This window comes from Chironomus tepperi, unplaced genomic scaffold (genome assembly GCF_022539635.2).
Source record: "Chironomus tepperi strain 1889 unplaced genomic scaffold, CSIRO-AGI_Ctep_v1 contig_74, whole genome shotgun sequence".
In the NCBI taxonomy this organism is placed as follows: Eukaryota; Metazoa; Arthropoda; class Insecta; order Diptera; family Chironomidae; genus Chironomus; species Chironomus tepperi.
The window spans coordinates 1,485,807-1,495,354 of record NW_027226196.1 but is presented as its reverse complement, the minus strand read 5'-3'; positions in this window follow the sequence as shown (position 1 = coordinate 1,495,354).

Genomic DNA, 9,548 nt, shown 5'->3' with positions numbered 1-9,548 from the left:
TGAAATTTTAAAAAAATACGAAAAAATTCACGTAAAAAATGAATTCAGCCTTTATAAATCTTCCATCAAAAGTTCTTACAAAAATAATCTCGTACCTTCCATTGAATGACATATTAAGTCTCATGACCACATCTGAGATCCTGTATAATGTAAGTCCAGATCATTCTATGAATTAAATCTTTGTTTTACATCAGACTTGTGAAAAAATAAATATTTGCACTCATTTTCCTTCCTTTTCATTCTACATATTTCTGATTTCTTCTTAGATTTGCAATTCAAATGATGTGTGGAAGAGCATCTTCAATCGATTCTTTAAATCATTCTGTTCGGTCGAAGACTACATCATCAACAACAACAACAACAATTGGAGGGAATTGTGCCTTAAAGTTATGATTGAGAATGAAGATCGAGAAGATTTTAAAGAATTTATTATGGGAAATGGAAATTGTCAAATTGATGATGAACAGGATGAAAGTTTAATAGGTAAATTGCTGCAGGTGGATAGTCAGGGATGATGGGAACAAACTGATACATTGTTTGATGTGTATGTAGTAATATGCACATGTTGATATGTTGAACGATAAAATGAATAGAATCAAACAACGTCTGCTTGGCATTGGCTTTTGTGGTTTCTATGCAATTTAGAATCTGGGGTGGGCATCAAGACATATATAGACGAATCTGTCAGTGCGACAATTAGGCACCAGTACCCGAGTAGTTTAGCAACATACCAGAAATCTGTATCACATCTTGTAAGTTCGTGGGTTCGATTCCTACCAAAAACCGATTTTCAGAGGCGCATCTAGAAATTTTGGAATACCCTCGATAGCTCAGTGGTAGGAGCATGTTAGGACCCTGGTAATCGTGGAATGTGGATTTGAATCCAAATCGGATTAATTGGTTTTTTCTCTAAAACCTTAAAAATAGTAAGGTTCTGAACCTTTTAAAGAAGAATTCAATCTAAGCCTTATAAAAGCACATCTCCCAATCTAGAGCCAAATCCAATTAGTAAAAGGAATAAGTCAAAAGACTGTAAATTAACAATTCTCTATTCTGTAAGGACATCGGTTTGATTCCAATTTTCCCTTACCAGAGCAGAGGTCGACCTCCTTATCATTACATGTTGTTGGTCGATATTACTAAGGTTTGCATAATTTCCGCAACAATACAAGGAGGTTGCTTACCTCATCTGTACTCAGATTGTTTCAATGTTCCCATTTCATTCCCTGTGATGTCAACGGAACTGAATATCATTGCAGAACATAACAATTATCACAAAATAATGCACTAAAAATACAAACTGCGACTTGTCTTACGTCATAAATTTCATAACTTCATTTATTTTCTACTTCCAATAGAACCTCAATTAAGGCTGTCAAAAGCTCAAACAAATCTCCTACAATGCATTGAAATTTATGACATAGAAAGCGATGACGACTCATCAGCTGAATCCTTTTCATCGGTTCTTATGCAAGATTTGATTGATATAAAGGAAATCCATAAGACGGTCTCAAGCTCATCAAATGAATCACTTCAAAATACCAATCAGGATAATTTATCAAAAACAAATTTACTTCTTGTGCCGTCATCATCATCCACATCATTTAATGAAAATGTCAAATGTCATAAAGATGTTTTGTCATCATCAGAATATATTCAGACTTATGTCAATAACCATCAAGTCGATGATTTTAATTTGGGATTTACAAGATGTGATTTAATCCGTAAGCTACAAAATTTAGTCAAATTGTCACACAAGAATTTCAATGGTGACGTCGAAGTATGAATATTATGAGATTATTTATATCCTATGTCCTTACATAAACAGTCTTTATGTCTTTATTACAGTCTTTATTGCCAGCAACTAAATATGGAAAATATGCCTTATGTTATCGTGATGAATAATGAAAGATATCCATGACATCGTCGCACATACAGCATATATATACAGCACATTCCATAGATAATGAAGCATTACAATCAAGATATATAATTAGATTCACCTGTTGAAGCAACCATATGTCAGGAACTCATCTTTTTATGATGAAAATTTATTTATTTCTCCTGTACATAATGATTAACATTATCCATCCTACATATTTACTGTCAATCCCACGTTTAATGCAACATTATATCATGTCTGTTAAATTTTTCATTATCTCTGGAATTTTTTCTCCCTATTTAAGGGTATCTTGGTGCTGTGATTTCAAAAGAATAATAAATTCTGAACAATTTGGATTAGGATGGATCAACATGGAAATTATGAATATTTTTTGGGTGATTTAGTCAGTATTGATACAGATTTACCTTTGATGCAGGAACGTAATCAGATTGGAGTTTTAGGAGTCAAAACTCTCAACTTATTTTATAAAAGTTATTCAATTCGATTGAGTTTTATGAAGAAACAATCCAAAAACCCTGCTATTCCCAAAAAACTTCTGACTACACACCTGCATTGATGCAAGCATTTACTTTGACTTTGGAAGATGATTTAGTCGTTTTCCAAGTATAGAAAAAAATTGTTCTGAGTTTATAATAGCAAATAGTTTGGGTTCGGTAGGAGAGGTTGAAATTTTGGAGATTTTGAAATTTTTGTCTTCAGAAATTCAATCAAATTGAAGGATTTTGTACAAAAAGAAGACATGGGGAATGAAGATGCCAATAGTCTGGGGCATATATAATTCAACAAAAAAAGCCAAACCAAAGCATCATTATATTCTACAATTATTGAGAATCGAACTCATGTTAATAATATGAATTAATGTGCATACATCGAGTATTTTAAGAACTGTATCAATGTTCCTGAAGTGTTCTTACAAAATTAGCTAATCTAGATAGGGTTTCTACAGTGCTCTGATTAGAAATCTTTTGCTCCATAACTACTATCATGTCTCCTTGAATCATTATGCACTTTAATGCACTTAAGCTTAGATTACATTACCATATAGAATTCAAATTCACCCTTATACCATCCATCTACCTTAGCAACAATATCATTATGCAACAATATCAATTGCCATACCCCATGACATAATAAAAAAAAACTAAGAACTCAATCAAATAATGTCACAACCTGTACAGTAGTCTATAAATGCGCTCAGTGCATTCATTCATGAAACCCTTCAACATAGAATAAAAAAAAGGGAAAAAAAAGATTGGTAAGGGAAAGGTATAAGGTAGATTACAGCACGTCTTAATTGTTTACTCATCAGCCTTACAGTTGTCGTGTGCACAATAAACTCAAAATAAATAAATAATAAAATATTTTTTTTTCGTATGAATTCACGACAGAACAAAATTAATCGAGAGAATTTTAATATTAAAAATTTTGTGATGCAACACAATACGAAACAAAATGTAAAAAAGTATATTGTATTAACTTACAACAACAGTTGAAGATTTTATGTATATCATTTTCATCTGATATGTATGAGAGACTTGAATTGAGAGACATTTTACTATGTATTGATGTGAAATTTTTGAATTTTTTTTCTAACATCAATAACTTTTCCAAAACTTGAATCAATTGACATCAATTCGATTTTTTTTTTAAATAGATTGACTGTAAATAATTGTTATTTTAGTGCCAGCAGGAAGTTGTGACGTAACAAGTGTTCTTTAAAAACAACTGTTTTGGAATTAACATTCCCGACTAGCTGTCTACAGGATATTGTGAATAAATTAAATACAAATTTTAACGGGAAATTAATACAAAAATTCATAATTTAACGGTAATTATTATAGCAAGGTCTAAAAATCGATTGAGATTTTGTAGCACAATTCAAAATTTAACCGAAACTTTTATGACAAAATTCAAATTTTTATAGCAAAATTAACATTTAACGAAAATTTGGACAATAAAATTCAAAATGTAACGTAAGTTTTTATAGAATAATTCAAAATTTAACGGACAATTTTATAGCAAAATTTAAATTTTAGCGGAAAATTGTATAACAAAATTAGAAATTAAACGAATACTTTTATAGGAAAATTCAAATTATAACGGACATTTATATGGCAAAATTCAAATTTTAACGAATATTTTATAACAAAATTTAACGAAAATTGTCAAAAAGGGGATTTTTTGAACAGAATTTAAATTTTAACTGAAATTTTTAAACAACTTCCTTAACAAATATTCCACAAAAAACTTTCCTACCTTAGAAAAATTAGAAGCCATAAAAAGTAACAACATCCAAATAAATTTGCAAACAACTCAATTGAGCGAAAGAGAGCGGCTTAAAATAATTGTGATTTATGCAAGATTGATGGATTTGACAGATGCTGCGCACAGAAATGTTTATCAACAGTAAGAAAAAAAAAGATGAGTGGATATAAGTAGGGAGGAAAATATAATTTGACATGCAGGTAATTATAATTGTAATCTCACCCTCTCTTATCCATCACATATGTTAAGGAGTTATATGCTGACTTACAAGTCATCAATATACTCAATAAATGTCAACATTTAAATCTCAATAAAATCAGAATAGATGTAAAGAATAAGACTAATAATGTATATACAAAATTTTATGAGAGAGAATCAGCCGTAAAAGTATGAGCATGATTGAAATACAATTGAAAAAAATAAACAAATACAGTTACTGGTTGCTCTGGAAATTTATTTTTCCCTTTTACAGTACGTCTGTATTATACAATTTTTTTTTTTTCGTACCTTCTCTACGTTCAATTTCCCTCTGTCCTCTACACACACTTCAAAAATGATTTATTTACCGATGTATATTGGATTAATGAACAACAAAAAAAAAAAGAAATAGAATAAAATATCATTACACAAGCAGTCTCACATTGGATTCCTGTGGAAATAGACGGATACGGAAAAGCTCTAGATGCTATTTCGCTCTCGTTATTCGGTGCTTACAAACGTCATTTAAAATAATAAATAATAAATCTGATCTGATGTGATAATTTTTAAAAAATATTTAAATTTTGTGATCAATTTAGGAATTAAAAATGTGCCAAAATTAGTGAATCCATAAAATAATTTTTACTTAATTATGTTCAATGACAAAAGTATGAAAAATCGATAATTATGTCGGTGGAATATGTAATAATTGTGTAGTGACCACGCGATGATCACTCAATTGTCATGATAATTTTGACGCGCCAAATCTTAAAACATACAGAACCTTAAAAGCAGTGATGATAAATTTAAATTGCAAATTGTTGTGATGAGGAATCGACTAGAATGTGAATTAAAATTTGAAATTTTGTGAATAAATTTCTTAAAACATATTGAAAGGAAATATCGCAAAAAGAGACAAATAAAAGAAAAAAAAGGAAAACTTATTACATAAAATGGAAAATTTGATGCAGCTGTATAGGCTAATTGTATTGTAATATTATAAATGTATGTGAATCTAAATATTATTTTTCTATTCTATATACACATATAATATATTATATTATATTTTTTCTTATTCAGTGAGAAATTGTTACATGATACTATTTACCTATATTTTACCTTTTTTTTTTTCTCCATCTAACTTGACGTCACGAGAAAAGCAAATCATTTTTGTCTTGTGTGTGTGCATGTTGAATTCGACTATTTTATTATCTACATAGATAAAGTGGAATTTAAATATCAAATTAATTGCATAGATTGCGGAAAGAAAATAGAAAAAAAAATATGAATGATTTTGCAATATAAATGCTCTAAGTGTGTACGTTGTGTATCATCAACTTACAATATAATAATAATGAGCGTAAATAGCCGTGTAAAAGTGTAAAAAAAATGATGACAGTTCATTGTCAAGTTCTTCTTTTTGATAAGTGATAATATGATTAATGTGAAAAAAAGCGACGATAATTTGATTATAAATTGGAAAAACTCATCGGTAATATTGTGTAATGGATACTTCATGTCATTTCAAACTTAATTACATCAAAATAACTTGTAACGGTAAATTTATGTTTAAAATAAATTCTACCTTCTCGGTAGATTATTGAATAAAATTCAAATTTAGAAAGGTCGTTGAACAAAAATTTCATGCTTGATCTAAAATTATAGCAAAAAATTCTATCATCTCGGTAGATTTTTTAACAAAATTCAAATTTCAAAGTTCAATAGTAATGTTTACATGTTTAATTTGAATTTATAGCAAAAAATTACGACGGCAATCTTCTTTTCAAATATAAATTATTGCCTCTCGGTAGATTTTAGAGTAAAGTTAAAATTTTTAAAGATCGTTGAAGGAAAAAAAAACATCCTTAATTTGAAATCATTGCAAAAAATATAATTCAACCATCTCGGGCGATTGTTTAAATTTCAAAAGTTCGTTAGAAATAAATTCATGCTCAAATTGAAACAAAAAACAAATAATTAATCATCCAAGCAGCAAAATAACATCGACAAAAATCTGTTATTGCATTTTAGAATGCAAATTGAGTAATCTGTGCACACTAATTGCTTCCATGTAAACTTATCAATTACGTATAGAAAAGAGAGAAAATAAAAACAATTGAAATTTCATTTAAATTGCATTAATTAATGAGTACATTTGTAGACTTTTAAATCCAATCAATAAGTCTATGGCTCAAATAATTCTAAGGCTTTCTCAATCTTGACCCAGATTTAAATATTATAATAAAAAAAAATGTCCTTCTTTTTACACATAAAAAAAATCTCTACCTTTATATTGATTACGTATTAGTAACAGTAAAGATAAATCAATAACAAAGAATCGTACATGAAATTGAATGTGGAGAAATAAAAAAAAATTGGTTACATAAAACCAAAGAAGTGAATATGAGTGGTACGAGGATCCATCCACATGCGAAAATATATTTTTTTTATGTAACAAGATCTCATTTTTCATAATTACGTTTATTGGGTACGAAATGGGGATGAAACAGTAACAAACTTATGAGAGCATTGAATTTTCATATCGAATCCATACATAATTTTTCCATTTTTCAATGTAAATATTTATGCGATGGTAAATGTAACTGCATTTTAATTCTTCTTTGATTTCTGTTCCACTTTTGTTGAGATGAAGAATTAAATTTTTTTTTTTATTTAACTTTTTCAACCTCCTTGGCAAGACTTTTTCTTTTGCATAACTTTCTTCCTTATTGTTCTTAAAAAATTTCTCTTCTGTTATTTCATCACGTAATATGGAACGATAAATAACGTCATTCATCTGATGATGAAAACGCATTTTATGATGTTGCTAAGTCAAGAATACAGTCGAATAGGACAATTTGGATAATCGGTCATAAATCTCGCCTCAGGCCGGATCAGGCTGGCATTGTTCTGACTTGATGCCGGTTTGATTTAATTCAAGTCAGAGTCACGCTAGTCTGATTCCAAATTTAGGATAGATTAACCGACTTGTGTGCTATTTGGTCGAAAATCGTCTTATTAGTTAGTGACTGGAGATTACAGTTGGCTTAATACCTGACCAGAGTTGGCAAACGCCGGGTTTAATCGCTTACAACTTCACTTTCCGCAGTTGGTCTCTTCCATTAGTTCTAGTGATTTCAGGCACTTAAAATGTTTAACAGGATGGTTTCTAATCGACGACGATTTCAAAAACAATCCTTATTTTAATAAAAAGTGGATAGTAATGAACAATTTAGTATATCATCATAAGATAGCAAGAATTAGAGTCGTAGTTAGAATATCTTGGGAATCGGACTTGAATCCAGTGATTCAAACTAGAATGCCTCATATATAGTGATAGAAAATTCCATATTAAAAGCCACAAAATGATAGTTTATCATGTTCTGTGCCAGAATGTCCAATGAAAGCCTTCATATTCTAGTTATGTCATATCCACAGAAAGGAGTGTAATCTGGGGATGGGGTGTGAGACTGTTGAAGTCAAACCTCGTTTTTGTAGCAAATTCTTCAATTTGCTAGAGTTCTTTTATAAAAAGTCTCAGTCCATCCTTCCACCTCCATAAATTAGCTTCTGTCTACACACCTGCCTACATAACAAATCTTATCCTAAGCAAATCACGTGAAGAACTTATGATTAGTTTCGTCATTGCCAATCGTATTTCTCATCTCATTCTAATCCAATCAATAATCCCAGACAAAGTATGCAGACTTAAAAAAATTGTTCCTTCCTTAAAAAAGTGCTACGAAGTTTTTTTACATTATTATGTAAAGGGTAACTGCTACCTTCCCATCCTTTCAATCGCAGATTTTTTTTCTATTTTATTTTATTTACAAGAAGAAAAAAAAAGTTTTTTTTTTTAAAGCATTTCACAGGATGCATGGAAATTATTATTTGTCTTGCTTCTTTTGCAGCAAATTACTTTTTTTTACAAGTTAAACAAGAGTTTAATGAAATAAAAGAATGGATGGAAATTTTTTGCCCTTTTAGTATAGTCGGGTAATAATTTTATGGTTGTAAAAAAATAAAAGTACGTATCTCGATTTAGCATTTGAGATTGATTGTTATGACAAAACAAATCATGGTCTGACGCAAGAGAAGAAAATGTCTTGCCAACAATATAATTGACATTAATAATAATTTTTAATTATGGAAAGTTTGTTTAATTTGTAGTTTCTTCTCTTGTAGCTCCAATTGGAGTATAATTTAGGATCAGACTTGAAAGTTTTGAGTTTAAAAGAATTTAAAGTTGGGCAATTTTATCTTCAACCTAATTCGAAACAGGAGAATTAATTAAAACTTTTTGTTACGAAATCAATGTTCAATGTGATCGCGTGAACAATCCCGAGCAACACTAGACACACTCATGGTCTTTAAATTCAGTCACTTCTAAATTGAGCTTTTTCTCAAACGGACTAGAAGCAAGAAATCATCTTCATTCATAAAAAATCTATGTATTTATTTAAAAGATATTTCAAGGATCTGTTGTACCCAGTGTTGCAACAGAAGCAACTGTCACAGGAAAAAACCGTTCAAAGACCTTCTTAAAAGCTCTTTAAAATGTCTATATTCGTCAAGAACATCCATGATTTCTGTTGATCTGAGTATTTTGTAGAGTTTGTCCAAAACTGTAGGCTTTCAGACAAAAAATGCAAAGCTATTTTGAACAAACTATAAGCTCCAGTCGAAAACTGCAAGATTGTGCATCTAAAATCCAGGAAAAGAAATCCTGTGATTTTTGGGAGAATCTTACTATTTTGACCTCGGGAAAGTCGCAAAAATTACGTAGCTTTAAAATTACCCTTTTAAAATACCCTCACCTTCTTCCCACAGTAGCGCTTTGTAGCTTTTACCGTAGCTTATTCTAATTTGAGACATTACTGCATCAATTTTTTAGTTAGTGACTAGAATTTAAGTTGATTTTGGAACTTAAGTGCCATTTTCAGCCAGAAATCGTCTCTCAAGCCCCTTATCTTTAACTTCCATAGCATTCGACAATAACTAATCCCAATATTTTGATACACAAATATCTAAGAATACAGTTACAATTAAAATTAATTAAGTCAAAAGTATAGGCGTAAAGCAACTGTGCAACACACGATAACATCAAACTATGACATTGAACTTCACATTTTCTCACTTACATTGTAGTGAAAATTACATCCGACTAGCCTGAAGCTATACT